Source organism: Carya illinoinensis, chromosome 10 (assembly GCF_018687715.1).
Source record: "Carya illinoinensis cultivar Pawnee chromosome 10, C.illinoinensisPawnee_v1, whole genome shotgun sequence".
NCBI lineage: Eukaryota > Viridiplantae > Streptophyta > Magnoliopsida > Fagales > Juglandaceae > Carya > Carya illinoinensis.
In genome coordinates this window covers 7986369-8005855 of record NC_056761.1, presented here as the reverse complement: position 1 = coordinate 8005855, position 19487 = coordinate 7986369, and the positions used below count along the sequence as shown (strand labels likewise).

Here is a 19487-nt window from a genome sequence, read left to right as displayed (position 1 = left end):
CGAATGACTTGACTCACTAAAAAATGAGCAGTACAACGGCTCTTCCAAGTGCAGAAAGGTGTCGTGTCATAATTAGAAATAAAATTTCTAAATCGTCTTCTCAAAAAAAGTATGCTTAGATTCAAACTCGTATAAAATAGTGAAAAGTTTTACAAATAAAAGTGATGGTATGTATAATGTATAGAGAAATGCAACGGAAATGAAAAAAACATTGATTGTGAGCCAGATTGATATTGTTGGATTATTTTGAGTGTAGCAAAGAAAAATAAATAATATTAAATTAAATAAACAGAAATTTAAATACAAAAAAAAGTAAATAATATCAAATTATACATACATAAATTTAAATGAAAAGATACTCTCTCAGTTTTAGACAAAATACAAAGAAATGCTGATGCACTTTAAGATAGAATTTTCTACAGACCAATTGTCGGACGCACGCTGGAACACATTTTTTTCCTTTGGTTTACTAGGATGCATATCTATAAAAATGAATTGAAGGAGAACTGGAAGGAGTCGGTCTGTGGAAAAGGCTGTCTTTCAGTGCATTTGCATTTCTCTGTCTTTTGTCTAAAACCGAGAGAGTGGCTTGCATCCAAAGGACCAAAACATAAAGCATATGGCGTGGTGTTCAATGTGTGTGTCAACTCTCTTTTGGCCTTTTATCCAAACGCCTCCATCTGCAGAGCTACGCTGCTGCTGGTTTCTTTGTCTTCTTTAACCGAGAGAGAGTAGATTATAATTGATCACAAAACTAGCTCGGTAGCCAGTGCATGCATGAGTAACCAGGTGCTAGGTGCAGGGTCCACGTTCAAAAGCAAGAAAGGAAAATTGTCTTCAACCCGTGCGTCTGTCCAAAAACCCAAAAGAAAAGTTGTCCGTCAAACCGAAAAGCATAAATTGCAGCGTGTGTTAGCCCAGCCAAAATGTCTCTTGTCCTATGTGCATGATGGTTGAAAAGCACTGCATGTTTCAAAGTTGCCATGTGTGTGCTTGCATTCCAATCCTTCCATAAAATAATGAGTGGATCCCACGAAAAGATAGGAGGACCATGTGCATGTGTATTATTATTATTATTATTATTTATTCCATGTTTCCACTTGCTTGTCTTCCGAATTGTTGTGCTGCTTGAGAAAAGCTATTTAGAATCGGCTAGGGGAATCACAGGGGAATCGGGTCCCACTTTTTTGCCCAAAATGAATTCATTTCCAATTTCAGACTTCCATTACTTCGTCTTCCCCACAGGCACGATTTCCCCACAGAATGAGCAGAACACAGCCTGATCTAGATAAAGATGGGAGACGTCATTAATATTGTTCGAATTCAAGCAACTTCTCCAATCCCAAGCGCAAGCATCAGTAGCTGATCTCATCATTCTAAATTTTTCACGCCTGCTCCTCCTTTCCATCGCATCTCTTGCCGAGCACTCATGTAGTGCTCCATTTCTTCCAACTCCATATTCTCATGCAACGGCTCCTCCCACCACAAGTACTCGCCATTTTTCTCCATCTTCTTCCTCTTCACCTCTTCCTCTATCTCCGCTAGCCGCTTCTTCTTCGTTTCCAACTCCTGCGCCTCTGCATATTGTCTACTCATGAACTTCGCTACTGGCGAGAAACTTCAGGGGCGAGCTACGACCGAGCAAGCTGCCCCCTTTTGAACTGTGCCCAGTTAGCTTCCAATGGTTGAGCTTGCCGGCGACTTTTGGCTCTAGAAACTTCAGTGGAGTGCTGGTGACAGAGGTTCCCAGCGAACTGTGTGGTAGTTGCTGGCTAGCTTGCTAGTCAGTGAGGTGCCGGCAGGTGACACTACTCGTAGTGTGTCTTGATTTGGGTATGCCTCCATTCGTTAGATTGGGCCATGCCAACGTCTGAGAAGCTCTTCCCTAGCAACAGACAATGCGAGCAAGTCCAGTAATGGCCACGAAGACGACCGCAAACTGTGTTTACTGTGTTTTAAGTGGCTGGTTGATAAGGTTTGAGAAACCACCGCAGAATGCTTGTGGTACTCGTATAGCATTATATAGAATATTTACAATCAGTTACAGCAGGTCTTACGGAAAGAATACAAGGTAATATTTCCTTCTAAACTATTGTCTAAAATCAAGGGATTGCCTAGAATCATGGGATTGAAGAACAACGTTATTTACAGCATGATTTGAGGAGGATCGTGTGGATCCTTGTATAATCATAATGCCCCCTCCCCCCCGGGCAAGCCTAGCGTCTCAGGATCATAGACGCGAAGCTTGGAACGTAGGAAGATGAAGGCAGGTCGGCCGAGACTTTTGGTGAATATGTTGGCAATTTGTAAGTGAGTGGGAACATAGAGAATCTTGAGCTCTCCGGAAGCCACCAATTCACGTATAAAATGATAATCCAAATCAATGTGCTTGGAACGTTTATGAGAAACTAGATTGACGGCAAGAAAGATGGAGCTTTGATTATCACAGAGTAGGACTGGAGGAGATGGAGGAGATACATGAAGATCCCGAAGAAGGTGTCGTAGCCACTTAACCTCAGCGGCAGTGAGGGCTAATGCCCGGTATTCAGATTCACAACTGGACCGAGAAACTATTGGCTGTTTCTTGGAACTCCAGCACACCAGATTACCGCCAAAATAAACAGCATAGCCAGATATTGAGCGGCGCGTATCAGGACATCCAGCCCAATCAGCATCTGAATAAGCAAGAAGTTCTCGAGAAGAAGATAGAGTGAAAGATAAACCAAACCGAAGAGTCCCCTTAACATAGCGTAGGATCCTTTTTACAGCTTGAAAATGAGAAATAGATGGCTTGTGCATGAATTGGTTGACGACACTTACAGCGTGAGTAATATCCGGTCGAGTGATTGTGAGATATTGGAGAGCTTCGACAAGTGACCGGTAGAGGGATGGATCATCAAAATCTGGACCTGCTATGGAAAGATGCTGAGCGACCACCATGGGAGTACCCACCGGTTTGGAGTCAACTAACTGTGCACGCTGTAAGATTTCATGAGCGTACTTGGCTTGGCTAAGAAAAAGACCAGTAGACGTGCGATGGGCTTCCAAGCCTAAAAAATAGTTCAAAGATCCAAGGTCCTTGGTAGCAAATTCGCGAGTTAGCTTGCCAATAAAGCCATCAAGAAGCGCAGAATTGCTGCCAGTGACTACAATATCATCAAAATAGAGTAATAAATAAATTAAATCAGCACCCTTGGAGAGAACAAATAACGATGAGTCCGCACGACTACAAACAAAACCAATAGCCAAGAGAAATGAGCTAAAACGATGGAACCAAGCGCGTGGAGCTTGTTTGAGACCATAAAGGGCTCGACAAAGCCTGCAAACATATGTTGGATATTTGGAGTCAACATATCTAGGCGGTTGATCCATATAGACTTCTTCCTGTAAAAGCCCATTAAGAAATGCATTCTTGACATCAAGTTGTCGAAGAGGCTAATTATTAGAGACAGCCAAGGATAAAACAACGCGGTTGTTGTGTATAGCCTTTTGCAACCAAATGAGCCTTAAGGCGATCCACGGTACCATCAGATAAGTATTTTATGCGAAAGACCCATTTGGAGCCGACAACATTTTTGTTGGGCGGTTTGGGTACCAAGTCCCATGTGTGATTCTGGTGAAGGGTCTGAATTTCGTTATCCATGGCAGCAATCCATCCAGGATGTTTAGCAGCAGACTTTAAACCTTTGGGCTCGTGCATGGTGAGAAGAGATTGAAGTAGGTCGGAGTGAGGAACTGTGCACACATAAGATCGGTGAGTGGGCTTGAAAATGCCTGATTTGGCTCGAGTCTGCATGGGATGAGTGCCAATTAGAGGTGGGCGCCCCGAGGATACGTCGTCAACAGGAGCTGGACTAGCAGGCAAGACAGTGGAGTTAGATGGAGGTCTTGGCACTGAGTTGATATTGGGCGCATCATCTGGGGCCTGCAAAACAGAAGGAGGCACAAGACTAGTAGAAACATCAGTTAAGCAAGAATCACATGGACATGGTTTGAGAGCGGGCTGAGTCGGTGATGAGACCCCTTTTCACAACCAACCGGCCTGTAGCTTTTCTCATAAGGTAAGTGAAAACTACTTTTCTGAAAGAAGAATAAAGTAATTACAAATTTACATTTATGTCTCGTTTGAATAATAAAAGTTTTTTATTTTATATTATTATTATAATTTTTTCAAATTTTTATATAAAATATAATAAATAATTTTAACTTTTTCAAATCTTAAAACAATAATAATATTAAAAAATAATATTTTAATAATATTTTATTCATCTTTTAATTATTTTCATTTCAACTCATCTCATCTCAACTCGCTATCCAAACCACATCTTACCACAAACAAAAAAAAATTAATATTGAACTCTATCCCTTTCTGTTTTTTCCAGTTTCCCTTCAACTCTTTAGAACATTCTTATTGTATTATCCAAATGCAAATGTACAATTTGCATAATATAATATAATTTTACATTTAGCTATTTCATTCAAAACTTATTTCCACATTAGATTATCCATTTATTAGTCAAAATAATAATAAAATATTATAAATTTAATAATTTTTTTAAAAATTCTTTTCTATTAATTTTTTTTTTATAAATTAAGAGCTTATATGAAAATACATTTTTATTTTTTATTAAATAATATGGAGAAATAATGTAGGAGAAAGAATGAGAATGAGGAGGGAGAATAGAGAAAAGAGAGAGAGTGTATAAAGATATGATTTTTTATTCATCTAAATGTGAAATAGTAACAATTAAATTTGATTATAAACCTTAATTTTACTATAGTTAAAAGTCAAAAATTTTAAAATTAGATAATCCAATGTGGAACATTTTCAAGTCTTACTAGCTAAATTTCTCTTTAGATTTACATTTACATAATTCAATAAGAATGCTCTTAGCTGTAGATTATCTTTAAGCTATACGTATCCTGTTTATTCCCCCGTCCAGAGAATATTTCATCATAGAAATTAGAACCTGCTAATCTTATTTTACAGAGTTTGTCAGATTCGATTCAAACCCTATATTTTCCAAAGAATATACTAGTCCCACCGCTTGCTGGGAATTTTTTAATTTTTTAATTTTATGATTAAAGAAGTATTTTTTAATAATATTGTAAATTTTTTTAAAAAGTAAATATTTAAAAAGATTTAAAAATTAAAAATTAAAAAATTAAAAAAAAAAATACAAAAAAGTAACTCCCGCTGGAGCGGTGGCTGTAGGGCAGCCATTTTTGAAGTAATAGAAATTTTGAGAAACTTCAAAATGGGACCTGCAGTAAAAAATGGGACCTGCACGAACCTAACAGTCGAGTTACGTCCAGTAGTTCACGCTTCTCAGCAAATAAATGTGTGTGTATTATTTCTTGAAGGCAAAAACTGAAACCTTGCAGTTGGCATTCCACGAAACACAAGGCACAACATTCATTATGGTTTCTTTGTGATGGCTTTTCTTCTTCTCCGCCATTTTCATGCTCACTGCTATAGCCGTCGCTCAGTGACCATTTTTGTTTATATGAAAAGGGTAACTGTACGGCTAACAGTACCTACGAGACAAATCTCAATCAACTCCCCTCCTCCGATATTTCCTCCGACACCGGTAGTAACTATGGCTTCTACAATTCCTCGTTATGGCCAAAACCCCGACCAAGTACATGCAATCGGGCTTTGTAGAGGCGATGTTAACTCAGAAGTCTGCCGCGATTGTCTCAACAGAACTGAGTCTCTTTTCCCAAAGCACTGTCCCAATCAAAAGGAGGCAATTGTTGGGTACGACTACTGTATGTTTCGCTACTCAAATCGCTCAATTTATAGTCATGGAAACTTCTCCTCCATTCTTTCTGTGGAAACCGAATAATGTGTTGCACAATTATGTGGAGACGTTCAATGATGTTCTTAGGACCTTGATGGAAAACCTGACTAGTCAAGCTAAACATGGTGGTTCTCTTCGCAAGTTTGCTGCAAATAGCGCGAGCGCACCACAGTTTAAAACGTTATATGCACTTGTGCAGTGCACACCTAATTTGTCTATGGATGACTACGAAGATTGCTTACGCGGGGCTAAGGAAGCCATCCCACAATGTTGTGATAGGAAGCAGGGTGGGAGAGTCGTTAGGCCCAGCTGTAATATCAGGTTTGAGACGTATCCCTTCTTTTTCCCCACAACTGATGCGTTAGCACCACCACCCAATAACACTACTACAACTGAGGCGTCAGCACCACCAGCCAATAACGCTACTCCAACAGGTAATACAGAACTAGTTTTTCATATATATATATATATATACACTAGCAAAGGAGCAACGTGTTAAGCATGTTTGCTTAATTAGGTCAATTGGTTATTTTAGAAAAAAATAATATTTTTCATAAAAAATTGATCCTAATCAAAAATTTAACATTGGAAAAAAAATCTAATAATTCAAGTGGAGTATAGCATTTACATTGAGCTTAACACACTCACCCTATAAGAATGATATGCTAAATACATTATTAGTAGTACACACATACCAATTTCATTAATCCCAAAAGGGGGAAAAAAAATACAATGTTTTGACTGCAGTGAACAAAATAGGGCTGGGCAACCGGGCCGGATTTTTTTCCGGGTCCAGAATCTAAATAACCGGGTTCTGATTGCGGGCACCGACCAGGAAAACACCCGGGCCGGTACCCGGGTGTTCCCGGGCCGAGTACCGGATTTAAAACCCGGGTATCCGGGTTTTAAATCCGGTACCCGGGTTTCTTTAAACCCAAACCCAGTGCCAAAACGATGCCATTTTGGCATTGGGTTATTACCCTGTGTTTCCTGATCCCCCCCCAATCTGATTCTCTCTCTCTCTCTCTCTCTCTCTCTCTCTCTCTCTCTCTCTCTCTCTCTCTCTCTCTCTCTCTCTCTCTCTCTCTCTCTCTCTCTCTCTCTCAACGAATCTGAATCTTCCAGAAACCCTAGCCTCATCCCGTCGTCGCCGCCATCCCATCGTCACCGTCATCTAGTCGTTGCCGTCCCGTCGTCGTCGTCGCTTTCATCTGGTCATCCTCAGAAACACTACAAATCAGGTTAGTTTTTTTATTAACTCTTCCATTTCGGTTCTTTAGTTTATTTTGTGGTTTTTTTAGTGGGTGTGATTTGTTTGGGTGTGATTAGTTTTTGGGTGTGATTTATTTTTTGGTGTGATTTATTTTTGGGTGTGATTTGTTAGATAGAGACTTCATTCCTGACTAATCCAAAATAAATGGAGCCTTAAGTTTCTAAGATGGCTGCGAACTTGTAAATAGAAATAGAAAATCCTTTGATGCTATCAGATTTCGGCTATTCGATCTATACTGATCTTTGGTAGCTGAAATCAGCGTTATGAGTCTATGACCCTGCCTGTTTGGGATCATAATAATACTAAGGTAATAAGTAAATAACTGCAAATAGATTTACTCTTTTACATGGCATGCTTTCTCTAGAAAAAGCATGTATATATTACATGGCTGGCTTTCTTTAGAAAAAGCATGTATATATAACAATATTTTGGTCTATATGTGATGAATGATCCAGCTGGGATCTCAAGTTTTCAATGAGGCCAAGCATGATTTGCATGTAAGTTAGGATCAGTAGTACTTGTTGGTCTATTATATATGATGTTTGTTGGCATATATGGTGCATTTGCATGCATTGCAACTGGAGCTAGCATTAATTGTACGTGATCAATTAATATTGCATGAAAAAATCCCTCACAAATTCTTAATTGGCCCAGTATGAGTGAAAAATCCCTCACAAATTCTTGTCTCTGGTTTTGGTTTTCATTAATTGATGATCCTTATACTGATTGAAGATTTATGCTCGATCATTGTGCTGTAAATTGGTGTTTATAAAATGCTTCACTATTCCTTGAATTTAGATCCTATATCAATTTCTAGCTAGCTTCTGTTTTCGATAAATTTGAGGACTCCCATTTCAAAAGTCTCATTCTTATATGCTATAGGTGATAAACACTTTTTATACAATTTTCCATTATTTGAGGGACCCCAAATCAGTTTATCTCTAGCTCCCAATCTATTTAGGGGACTAATACATATAACTTGAGCCTCTTCTCTATTAAAAATGCCAGATCTAAAGATCAATGCAAACTTCTCCAAATAAATGATGCATCTAGCATATTACCACTTGAAATATTTCTCATTCATTATTTTTGCAACCATGTTAAAAACTATCACAATAATTTTTTAGGCAGTTACATGTGATCTCAAACAAATCACTTTCATATATTAAATCAATTTTCACTTTATAAATATTTTCATTAAAAAAGAAAACTACCTCTTATTTTAAAAACCCTATTACACATCAAAATTCACATGAGTATTGAGGATAAGGATATGGATAAACCCAAATCTCTGAATCCAAGTTTTAATTAACCTAAACATGCAGTGCTTTAATTTGTCATACTTGTGTTTTAATTTCTTTTTATTTTTTATTTTATTGTAACTTTAACAGATGAAAGAAGATTCTGTGAGTTGTAATATCGGTATAACCCAAGGGGTTGGCGACGACTCTTCTATTCCATTAGATGTAGAGGAGCTTGGGACTCTTCCAACCCCTTCTTCATCCACACATACACAACAACCTACCCATTCCATCCCACCCTTATCCAAGAAATAAAAAAATAAAAAAAACTAGCAACCAATATGTGGTATGGGAACACTATACTAGAGTGCAACCTATTGACCACGATAACCCAAAAGCTCAGTGCAATTATTACGCTAAGCTATACAGTTGCCACTACAAAAATGACACTTCATCTATGTTACACCACCTCCAGAATGCATGTGAAACTTCCCCTCTTAGAGTTAAAGGAGTTGGAAGAAGTCAATCCTCTAGTGTTAAGAGGGATGCGGAGGGAAGAGTGTGTAGTCCACAAGGCCTAGTGAAGTACGATGCAGAAAAACTTAGGGTGTCAACCGCTAAGTATTTTATTAGATGCGAATTGCCTTTCAGGCTTGTGGAGCTTGAAGGTTTTATTGAATATGTAATAGATTTAGACCCTCGATTTACTTTGCCATCTCGAGCCACTTTAAAAAAGAATTGTATTAAACTGTATAAAGAAGAGAAGATACAGTTAAAAAAATTGTTGGATGGTCAAAGAATTTGTCTTACCACTGATACTTGGACGTCGGTGCAAAATCTGAACTACATGTGCATTACCGCACATTTTATTGATTGCAATTAGAGATTGCACAAAAAAATACTTAAGTTTTGCCAAATTCCTTACCATAGGGGCGAAACTATTGGGAGAGTGTTAAACTCGGGATTGCATGAATGGAGTATTGATAAAATTTTAACCATCATAGTTGATAATGCATCCTCAAATGATGTTGCTGTTGATTACATGAGGAGGAGAATAAAAGACCATGATCGTACTATACTGGGTGGTGAATTTCTTCACATGCGATGTGCTGCCCATATATTGAATCTGATTGTTATGGACAGCTTGAAGGATGTAATTGATTTTGTGTCAAAGATTAGGGATGTCGTCTGGTAGATGAAATCCTCGCCTTCAAGATTTGCCAAGTTCAAGGCTTGTGCGATAAAAGAAAAAATTAGTGGGAGGATGATTTGTTTGGATATTCCTACTAGATGGAACTCCACATATTTGATGTTGAGTACCGTTGAAAAACACAAACAAGCCTTTGAACAATATGCGTTTGTGGATGACCAATTCTTGAACCCCACTAGCAATGATTGGAAAAATGCACAGATTTTTATAGAGTTGTTGAAAGTTTTTTATGATGTTACATTGAGCATTTCTGGTTCTTTGTATGTGACAACTAATATTTATTTTGAGCAACTTTGCACAATTGAGGATACATTAAATAATATGTACTTAAGTGATGATATTATCACTAGTACTATGGGCATAAATATGAGAAACAAGTATGAGAAGTATTGGGGTAGCACAAATAGGTTCAACTTGATGATATATGTTGCTTTTGTGCTTGATCCACGATATAAAATGATGGCAATGAATTTCTAGTTACAAAAATGCAGAGGGTGTACGTGAGTTGGCGAATAAGATAGAGGACATGGTTAAACTCTTTTTAGGCCGTTTGATTGAGTAATATAACACATTTTGTGTGGCTAGTGGGAGGAGTTCTAATGTGGCTCAAAGAAGGCCAAGTAGCACTAATATAAATATTGGTAATGAGTCAGCACCGGTTCCTACTAAATTAAAGATCATGTTCACCAACTTTCTTAAGGAATAGGGTGTTACGGAGTTTAGATCGGAGCTAGATAAATATTTTTCTGAGATGTGTATAGACGACTCGCTTGGTTTTGATATCTTAGATTGGTGGAGAATTAATGCCATTAACTATCCTGTCCTTCCTGAGGTAGCACGTGATGTGTTAGCCACCCCCATTTCCACTATTGTCTCGGAGTCCACATTTAGTACTGGAGGATGCATATTGGATCCTTTTAGGAGTTCCTTGTCTCCAGAAACTGTTGAAGCTCTCATTTGCATCCAAAATTGGTTAAGGACCAAACCAATTAACATTTGGGATTTGGAAGAATACATACAGTTGATGGACCTTGAAGGTAAGTTTGAAACGTGAAATATTTTTTTTAATATCTATCTAATTCGGTTTATTATCTAACTCAATTTTTAATTTTTTTTGGACGATCATCTAGCTTCATCTTCAACCAAGGCTGATGTGAGTCTCTATTCCATTCATGTTGAAAAATTTATCCTTAGTTAATCTTCAATGGAGGTAAGAGATTTTGTACTTGTCCTTGGTTGAGTTCCAAAGAGTTTATTGATTTGTTTTTATCATGTAGGTTCTGCATATTTTGTGCTTGTTTGCTGGTTCTAGGGGGTTCCTGTTGCCACCATATCTCAGCAACTTGTGCAACCATTTGGTAATGTTTGTTACCACTAATCATTTTACTTTGTTCACTTATGCTCGATATAGCTATTCTTCTCTGTGCTATTGTTTATATATTTAACCATCTATTTGCAGGTTTTTTAGCTAATTTTTCTTAGAGTTTCATACATTTATATCTTAATTATAATATCTTACATTGAAATAGAAAGATGATGAACGGAATTTTCAATTATCATTCTATGATAACTAAAAGTTGTTCAAACAGCCTAGGATTTATTCAAGTCAATACATAACCCCAAAAAGCAAACAACAGATCCATTAAAGTTACCAACAAGATTCACGGCACTCTTCAGATTCATGAATTTGACATGGGCTTTCATATCATAATATACAACATATCCTTGGAAGGAAACACAGATTTTCCATAGTTCTTCTGCAAGATTTACAGGTGTCTCCCCCGCACCACCTCCTTTTTATCAAGCTTAATGCATGTAGGACAAATCATCCTGGTATCCCTTTCCTATAGAAGCACAGCTTGTGAAATAGATATCATATATATGCAGTTGATTAGCAGCTTTCATGACAAATGATCCTTGTTGACTGTAAAGGGTTTCATATGGAGCGTTAATTGATTTATTTCTGTCCAGATTGAATCTCTACTGCAAACCACAATTATTTTTTAAAGTATTTAAACTTGAAATCCACTTCCATAATGGTTTATTCATTAATATTTCAAAGTGTCATTTTTTGATCAAGTTCACTGTTATTTATCTGTTTGCAGGGCCCCTCAGACTATACAAGTCAAATGCCCCAGGATCTCTTTCTTCTTCTTTCTTCTTTTTTGTCTCTCCATTTCCATTTATCGTTTGTATTATATATAATGCTTAAGAAAGAAACTGTATTGTTCACTGCTTTTGCGGTTCCATCATTTTTTTTTTCAATATACAGAACCACCCAAGTAGTTGGTGTAAGTTGCTGATCATTTAAGCCTGCTTACATTATGCTCTATTTTATGTTGAAGTGAATTTTGTAGGAACATTATGTACAAAGATTTGAAAAATAAAAAGAGTGCCACAATATTTTTTTCCTGAAAAAAGTTTAATAATATAGGCTTTATTAAAAAAAAAAAAAATCCGGGTAGAGGCCGGAACCCGGATTTCTGGGTTGTAAAAACCTAGATCAATTCGGGTTCTAGCCTGGGTCATAATTCGGGTATATCCGGGCCGGATTCCGAGTTCCGGGCCGGGTATACCCAGATACCCAGTCCAATACCCGGTTGCTCAGCCCTAAAACAAACCACATAAACGTCTCAACAATTAAAATTATAAACTCAATTTCCTTTCTCCTATAAGTAATCCCTTTTTTGCTTTAGAAGGCTACAAAAGTAACATGTCTTTTGTCTAGTTAACACTCAATTTCCTTTGCTGTTCTTTCACTTCTTTTTCAGTCCAACGAGAGTCCAAACTTCCAGATCTCTTCATGGTTTTCTTCTTTTCTCTTCCATGGAAGCTGCAAGTTAGAGAAGCCACACAAAATCACACAAATAATGGGCAACAGAAATCCAAAATAGAACAGAAAATTGAAACAGACCAACAAAAACTATAACAAACAACAACAAGTTCTTTTCTCTCTCTAGTTCTTCAAGTTTTCAACCATTTTCCCTTGATTTCTTAATGAATTATAGCTATTAAACATCCATAAATGATCTCTAATGGATGTAGCAATATCAAGTATTTGGAGTATTGGAGTAGCTATCATTACTTCAAACCTAATAAACCAACCATACTCAAGCATGCCTTTAAGAGAGACAAACAAAATCAAGTACTGGTAGAACCATTCACAAGTGAAAGTTACATCGATGATTGTCCAACTAAGGGCAGACATGCAAAAGATTATCCAGGACTAAAGTTAATAGTGTATGGCAACGGTTGGATATATGAAATTTAGGAAAATAATAGACATTCGACATTTTTACAACCATTCATACAACTATGTTTTAAATTGAAAGCATTTTTGTAAAGTAACTTATATAACGATGTGTGTATAAGCCAAACTTGCAGAATCTATTAAAGGATACTAACAGGCAGATGGGAATCCCACAAAAGAGAAAAACTGGTCCTTTATAAAATAAAGAAAAAAATGTAATTTCCCAAAACTCATCTTAAAGCCATATGTACCAAAAAAAAACAACATTTAAGAAAAAACAAATTCTATAAAAAATCACATTTGTTATTTCTGTCTAGTTTTTGCAAAGCACCACCACCAGAACCATGTACAAGGCCCTGTGTTGTCTTCGATCATTAAAATAGGATCCTTTTTTTTTTTTTTCTTCTTCATGAGCTTCAATTAACAAGTAGATGATTTTAGTGGATACAAACAAAAAAATAGTAACCAGTGTAACTGTCTAAGTTACGTGTACCAAGTAATAGAAGTTTCTGGGTATGCTTTTCAACTTTTGTTTCTTCCTCAATTCTCCTTTCAATTTCTACATCCTGCAAGACACACATTGAAAAGAAAAATAAAGCTATATGCCACATAAAGTTGCTCTACAATTATTTCATACATGGGCATAACCAAGGATGTCTTTTACCAAACATAAAAATTAATCAAATAAAATAAATAAATAAGAGAGAACTTACGTGTGTGCATTCTCTTCAGCCTCTACTCCTCTGAAATGATGGTTTTTGCTACAGAGTAGGCCCATATTTTTAATTTCAATTGAACACATTGAAGGTGTACCAGTCAAGCTCCTCCAGAAATCAAAGGAGACTTTATTCCTTAACCTAATTTCTCTAGGTTAGCCCCTATATGCAACCAGTGATAGATATCTACAACAATGGAGACCAATTGAGGGTTTTCTTCATGTCCCACTTGTAGACACCCCGAAAATTAAAATTAAAAGAAACCAAGAAATGAGGGTCTTAGAAGGAAATATGTGTAAAAATAAACCCAATGCTGCAGAAAACTATGACATGCAAAGAAACAAAAATTTAAACCCATTTAAAAAACTACTCTCCTCATGCTCTAACCAAGATTCAACACCATAGAACTAATTGAAGTAAACACCCAAAACCTAAATAAAAGGATACATAAGCATGGTTTGCTCCAAATACCAACTTGTCACCTGAGTTCAACACAGCTGCAACCACAGCATGAACAGCTGCAACCCATCACTTGATCATGTCCACAAACAATTAATTACACTGCATGCACATGTACACTGCATGTACATGTACATGTTTCTTGAACAAAAGTAACATAATTCTCCATTAAAAGAATAAACATTCTCCATATAATACCACCTAAATCTTCTATTTATGAGCAAAAGGAAGTATGACTTTTTCCACACACTAAAATCTCATCCAGAACTTAATTACCTAAAGTTATCATCCATTCAACAAGACATCATGGAATATCCAACAGAACCTCCACCCCGAAGTGAAAAATTTATATTCCAAACGAATTAGAAAGTTTTTTACATACAAAATAAAGCTTCTACAAAGGTTGATCTACATACAAAAACTCTAGGAAACAAACAAATTGTTATAAGAATAGAATTACTCATCTGAATCATCAAGTCTTACAAAAGGTGTTGATTTGCAAACCAAGGGAAAGTCCTTATGAATGAGAGAGAGAGAGAGAGAGAGAGAGAGAGAGAGAGAGAGAGAGAGAGAGAGAGAGAGAGAGAGAGGTCAGTTATGAGAGACTAATAATTATTTATGCAATTAGGTCCATGTATTGGTGTGCTCATATTCCAGCTTTTAGATAAATAAATTGTTATATTACATTGCACTTTACCACAACAGCTGTTTATTTAAAAACATTAGAATCCTTGTTCTGCCATTTTCCAATAAAAAAGAACCAACTTTGAGCCAAAAAGTAAAGAGGATGAAGATAAAAATAGTAGTTGAATCACACTAAATGATATCTACGATGGTTATTGTATCAATTCCAAACAAAATATCTGAAAGACATACAAATCTAAAAGCACCGTCAACTCCAAACAAAAAAGTGCAGATTCCCTACCAAATAATTAATTACACTGCATGTGCATGTACATGTTTCTTGAACAAAAGTACTATACAGAATTCTCCATTAAAAGAATATTCAATTTTAAAAAGAATAAACTTTCTCCATATAATAACACCTAAATCTTCTATTTATGAGCAAAAGGAAGTATGACTTTTTCCACACACTAAAATCTCATTAATTACCTAAAGTTATCATCCATTCAACAAGACATCATGGAATATCCAACAGAACCTCCACCCCGAAGTGAAAAATTTATATTCCAAACGAAATAGAAAGTTTTATGCATACAAAATAAAGCTTCTACAAAGGTTGATCTACAATATACAGAAATTGCAGGAAACAAACAAATTGTTATAAGAATAGAACTACTCATCTGAATCACCAAGTCTTGCAAAAGATGTTGATTTGCAAACCAAGGGAAAGTCCTCATGAGAGAGAGAGAGAGAGAGAGAGAGAGAGAGAGAGAGAGAGAGAGAGAGAGAGAGTGTGTGTGTGTGTGTGAGTGAGAGGGAGGTCAGTTATATTCAGGTCCATGTATTGGTGTGCTCATATTCCAGCATTTAGTATAAATATATTGTTATATTACATTGCACTTTAGCACAACAGCTATTTATTTAAAAAAATTAGAATCCTTGTTATGCCATTTTCCAATAAAAAAGAACCAATTTGGAGCCAAAAAGTAAAGAGGAAGAAGATAAAAATAGTAGTTGAATCACACTAATTGATATCTACGATGCTTATTATATCAATTCCAAACAAAATATCTGAAAGACATACAAACCTAAAAGCACCATCAACTCCAAACAAAAAAGTGCAGATTCCCTACTAAATAATTAATTACACTGCATGTACATGCATGCACATGTTTCTTGAATAAAAGTACTATACAAAATTCTCCATTAAAAGAATATTCAATTTTAAAAAGAATAAACATTCTCCATATAATACCACCTAAATCTTCTATTTATGAGCAAAAGGAAGTATGACTTTTTCCACACACTAAAATCTCATCCAGAACTTAATTACCTAAAGTTATCATCTATGCAACAAGACATCATGGGAATATCCAACAGAACCTCCACCCCGAAGTGAAAAATTTATATTCCAAACGAAATAGAAAGTTTTATGCATACAAAATAAAGCTTCTACAAAGGTTGATCTACAATATACAGAAACTGCAGGAAACAAACAAATTGTTATAAGAATAGAATTACTCATTTGAATCACCAAGTCTTGCAAACGATGTTGATTTGCAAACCAAGGGAAAGTCCTCATGAGAGAGAGAGAGAGAGAGAGAGAGAGAGCGAGAGGGAGGTCAGTTATGAGAGACTAATGATTATTTATGCAGTTAAATTCAGGTCCATGTATTGGTGTGCTCATATTCCAGCTTTTAGTATGAATATATTGTTATATTACATTGCACTTTACCACAACAACTGTTTATTTAAAAACATTAGAATCCTTGTTCTGCCATTTTCCAATAAAAAAAAAAAAAAACCAATTTGAGCCAAAAAGTAAAGAGCAAGAAGATAAAATTAGTAGTTGAATCACACTAATTGATATCTACGATGGTTATTGTATCAATTCCAAACAAAATATCTGAAAGACATACAAACCTAAAAGGACCATCAACTCCAAACAAAAAAGTGCAGATTCCCTACCAAAAAGTGTAAATTCCCGGCCAAGAAACAAACAAAAAAAATCAGATTAACTAAAGGAAAAAAAAAGATGACATGCAAAAAAAAAAAAAAAAAAATAGACCTCAAAGCATCATCAACCCAAACCATATAGTGCAAGTTACTTTTGTGCTGTATTTTCTTGAATAAAAATACTTCACAGAATTTTCCATTAAAAGAACTTTTCAGTTTTTTGCATAAAATAAAATAACAAAATAACAATAGCAAAATACTTAACTTTTTTTCTTTTATTATTCCAGTTTACTAATTTGATACTGTCCACAAGAGTAAAATTTTTAACAAAAAGATTTTAACCTCAACATAATTTAACCGGGAAAAATCTGAAAGACATACAAGCCTCAAAGCACCATCAACTCCAAACCAAAAAGTGCATATTCCCTACCAAAAAGTGCAGATTTCCTGCAGGAAACAAACCAATAAATCAAATTAATTAAAGGGAAAAAATGATGACATGCCAAAAATAAAAAATAAAAAACTCAAAGCATCATCAAACCCAAACCATTTAGTGGAAATTACTTTTGTTCTATATTTTCTTTAACAAAAGTACCATATAGAATTCTCAATAAAAGAACCTTTCAATTTTTGGTATAAATTAAAAGAACAAAATAAAAATAGCAAAATATTTAACCTTTTTCCTCTTCTTATTGCATTTTAATACTTTCATGCTGTTCAAGAGAATAAAATTTCTTAAAAAAAAAAAATTAACCTCAACATAATTTAACCCATTGCTAAACTATTTCAATAGGTTTCATCTTCAGAAGTCTTCTCATCCCTAAAGAGAACACAATATATTCTCTCTATTTGTTGCTATTGCATGAGGATCCCTGAAGCACCTGAAACAAAAATCAGAAAGTGAATAAGATGATTCCAATGGATTATATATATTTGATCCAATTAAATAGATGTTTGATTTATTAATTTATGGAAGAGTACTCCAATCTTATTTATGAAGTTAGCCCACTTGTGAAATCCTGCACTTGAATAAATTATTTAAAATCAATTTTTTAAATAATTAATTTTAAAGAATCTATGTGATCAATGTGATGAAGTAGCTTACATCCTAATCTAGTATTTTTAAAGAAACTGTGTGATGAAGTGGCCTTGTGATCTCAAGTAGTACTAAGTTTTTACAACTCTATACTTTCTACATTTGCACTCAATCATGGTATGGATGAGTTTATTTGGAGATGAATGATGTCTGCCAGTTTGTAATTAAGAGACATCCTTGAACAGTACTCTTCTAAAAATTATGAGAGGCACTTAATCAATCATTCCCAAACAAGGGTATGAAAAGCATCCTCCTTGTCCGTGAGTTTCAACCGGGAAATCCTCCTTGCACTCAATCTCTTCACTCCATTGTATCCTACACGGTTGTTTATGGTAGTTAAAATGTGTGATTAAGAACCATCATATAAGATCTATATATAAAGGTGAAGACTAATCATTCCGGACAAAGCCAAAACATTTGAGAAACATATTCAACTAATATCAATAAAACCCATAGGAACAAAAGCTAAACCTACCCACAGTGCACTGCCATTGACTCTTTTGTATCAAATGGCTCATTCCTCTGCTTTAGACCCAAACGAAAAACAAAAAAGCCTATAAAAAGCTAAGCTACCCATGCGTATGAATGGGATTGAGTGGACCCTAGGTAAACTACTCCCAGTAATTGATTAGAACTAATTGAAGTAAATACCCGAGTTCAACACAGCTGCAACCACAGCATCAACAACATGAACTAATTGAAGCTTTACTGACTAATTCAAGTACATAGTATAGTTAATAAGCACTCAAAAACCAGAAGAAAAAAAAACCTGAGCAGACTGTGAGAGAATCATCCACCACAGTATCGAGGTCTTGAAGGTCGTCACCCGGTTGTTACGCTTCTGGTATACACTCCACGAAGAGAACGAACTCCTCTACTTATCCACCATCACAGCCGACGTAGCCCCTTCAAAACCAAAAGGAAATCTCAAAAATTCTAAAATTTTTAATATTTAACAAAAATCACAATTCAAAATACACAAACAGAGAAAAAAGCTTCACAAAGAGAGATAAACGCACACCCTGAGCGATTGTTGCCGTAGATTCCTTAGAATTCTCTGCCGTGGCTGTACTCATTTTCTCCAAGGCATTGCTATTATCAGCCTGAAACCAAAGAAATTAATAGCTCAGAAATCCCAAAGACTTCAATGCTCCCACAGATTGAACAAACCAAAAGCTGGGGCTGGGTCTCACAGTTTCGGTGGTTTGGGTTTCAGCAACACGAAGAGAGATTGAGGGTTGCGAGGTAGAGAGAAAGAATAGAGAGTGGGTCTGACTTGAGAGAGATTAACTCCAGACACATATGATCGAAGCTGAGAATGAAAGAAATCGCAAGTGTTGGGGCTGGGTCTCACGGTTTTGGTGATTTGGGTTTCAGCAAGATGAAGAAAAATCGAGGGTCGTGAGGTACAATGATAGAATAGAGAATGGGTCTGAGTTGAGAGAGAGAACTCGGGAGTAATACGAAGCCGAGAATGAAAAATTTCTGTGGTCTAAAATTCTTCTGGAAAAATATCTCTGACACAACCTCACTAAAGATCAAAACATCCTCATATAAACAGATACAAAGGAAGAACAAAAGATTAAATAAGTAACTATGTAATAACACGGAATCAAAAAACCGAGTGAAAAAATTACTATTCCCAACACTGTAGCTCACCGATTGCCGCTAATATAATAGTAGAGATATACACACAAGCGGGTACCATTATTTGCGGCGAGTTAAGTGCGCCGGAAATAGTCTGGCCGCAAATAACTCCGTTGCCCATGCCAATGTCGACTTAATAAAATTTTCGCCGTTATATGTATTTATTACAGCGAAATGTTCTTACTTTTTAAGGCGACTTTTAAGTCGCCTT

General features: G+C 36.0%; 1 long non-coding RNA gene across 3 annotated transcripts; it reads right to left on the bottom strand.

Annotated features, from left to right (window-relative positions):
- Positions 1-12174: 12174 nt before the first annotated feature.
- On the bottom strand, positions 12175-19078 carry LOC122279119. Of its 3 annotated transcripts, none has more exons than XR_006229478.1 (8): positions 18651-19078; positions 18399-18535; positions 17288-17414; positions 16915-16980; positions 13942-13991; positions 13492-13722; positions 13272-13344; positions 12175-12361 (listed from the first exon to the last, which is right to left on the bottom strand). It is a non-coding gene; the product is annotated as an uncharacterized LOC122279119 (long non-coding RNA). The 3 variants fall into 3 exon arrangements; XR_006229479.1 differs by having other exon boundaries at positions 13492-13991; positions 18651-18732; positions 18823-19078; XR_006229476.1 differs by having other exon boundaries at positions 13492-13991.
- Positions 19079-19487: the final 409 nt, after the last annotated feature.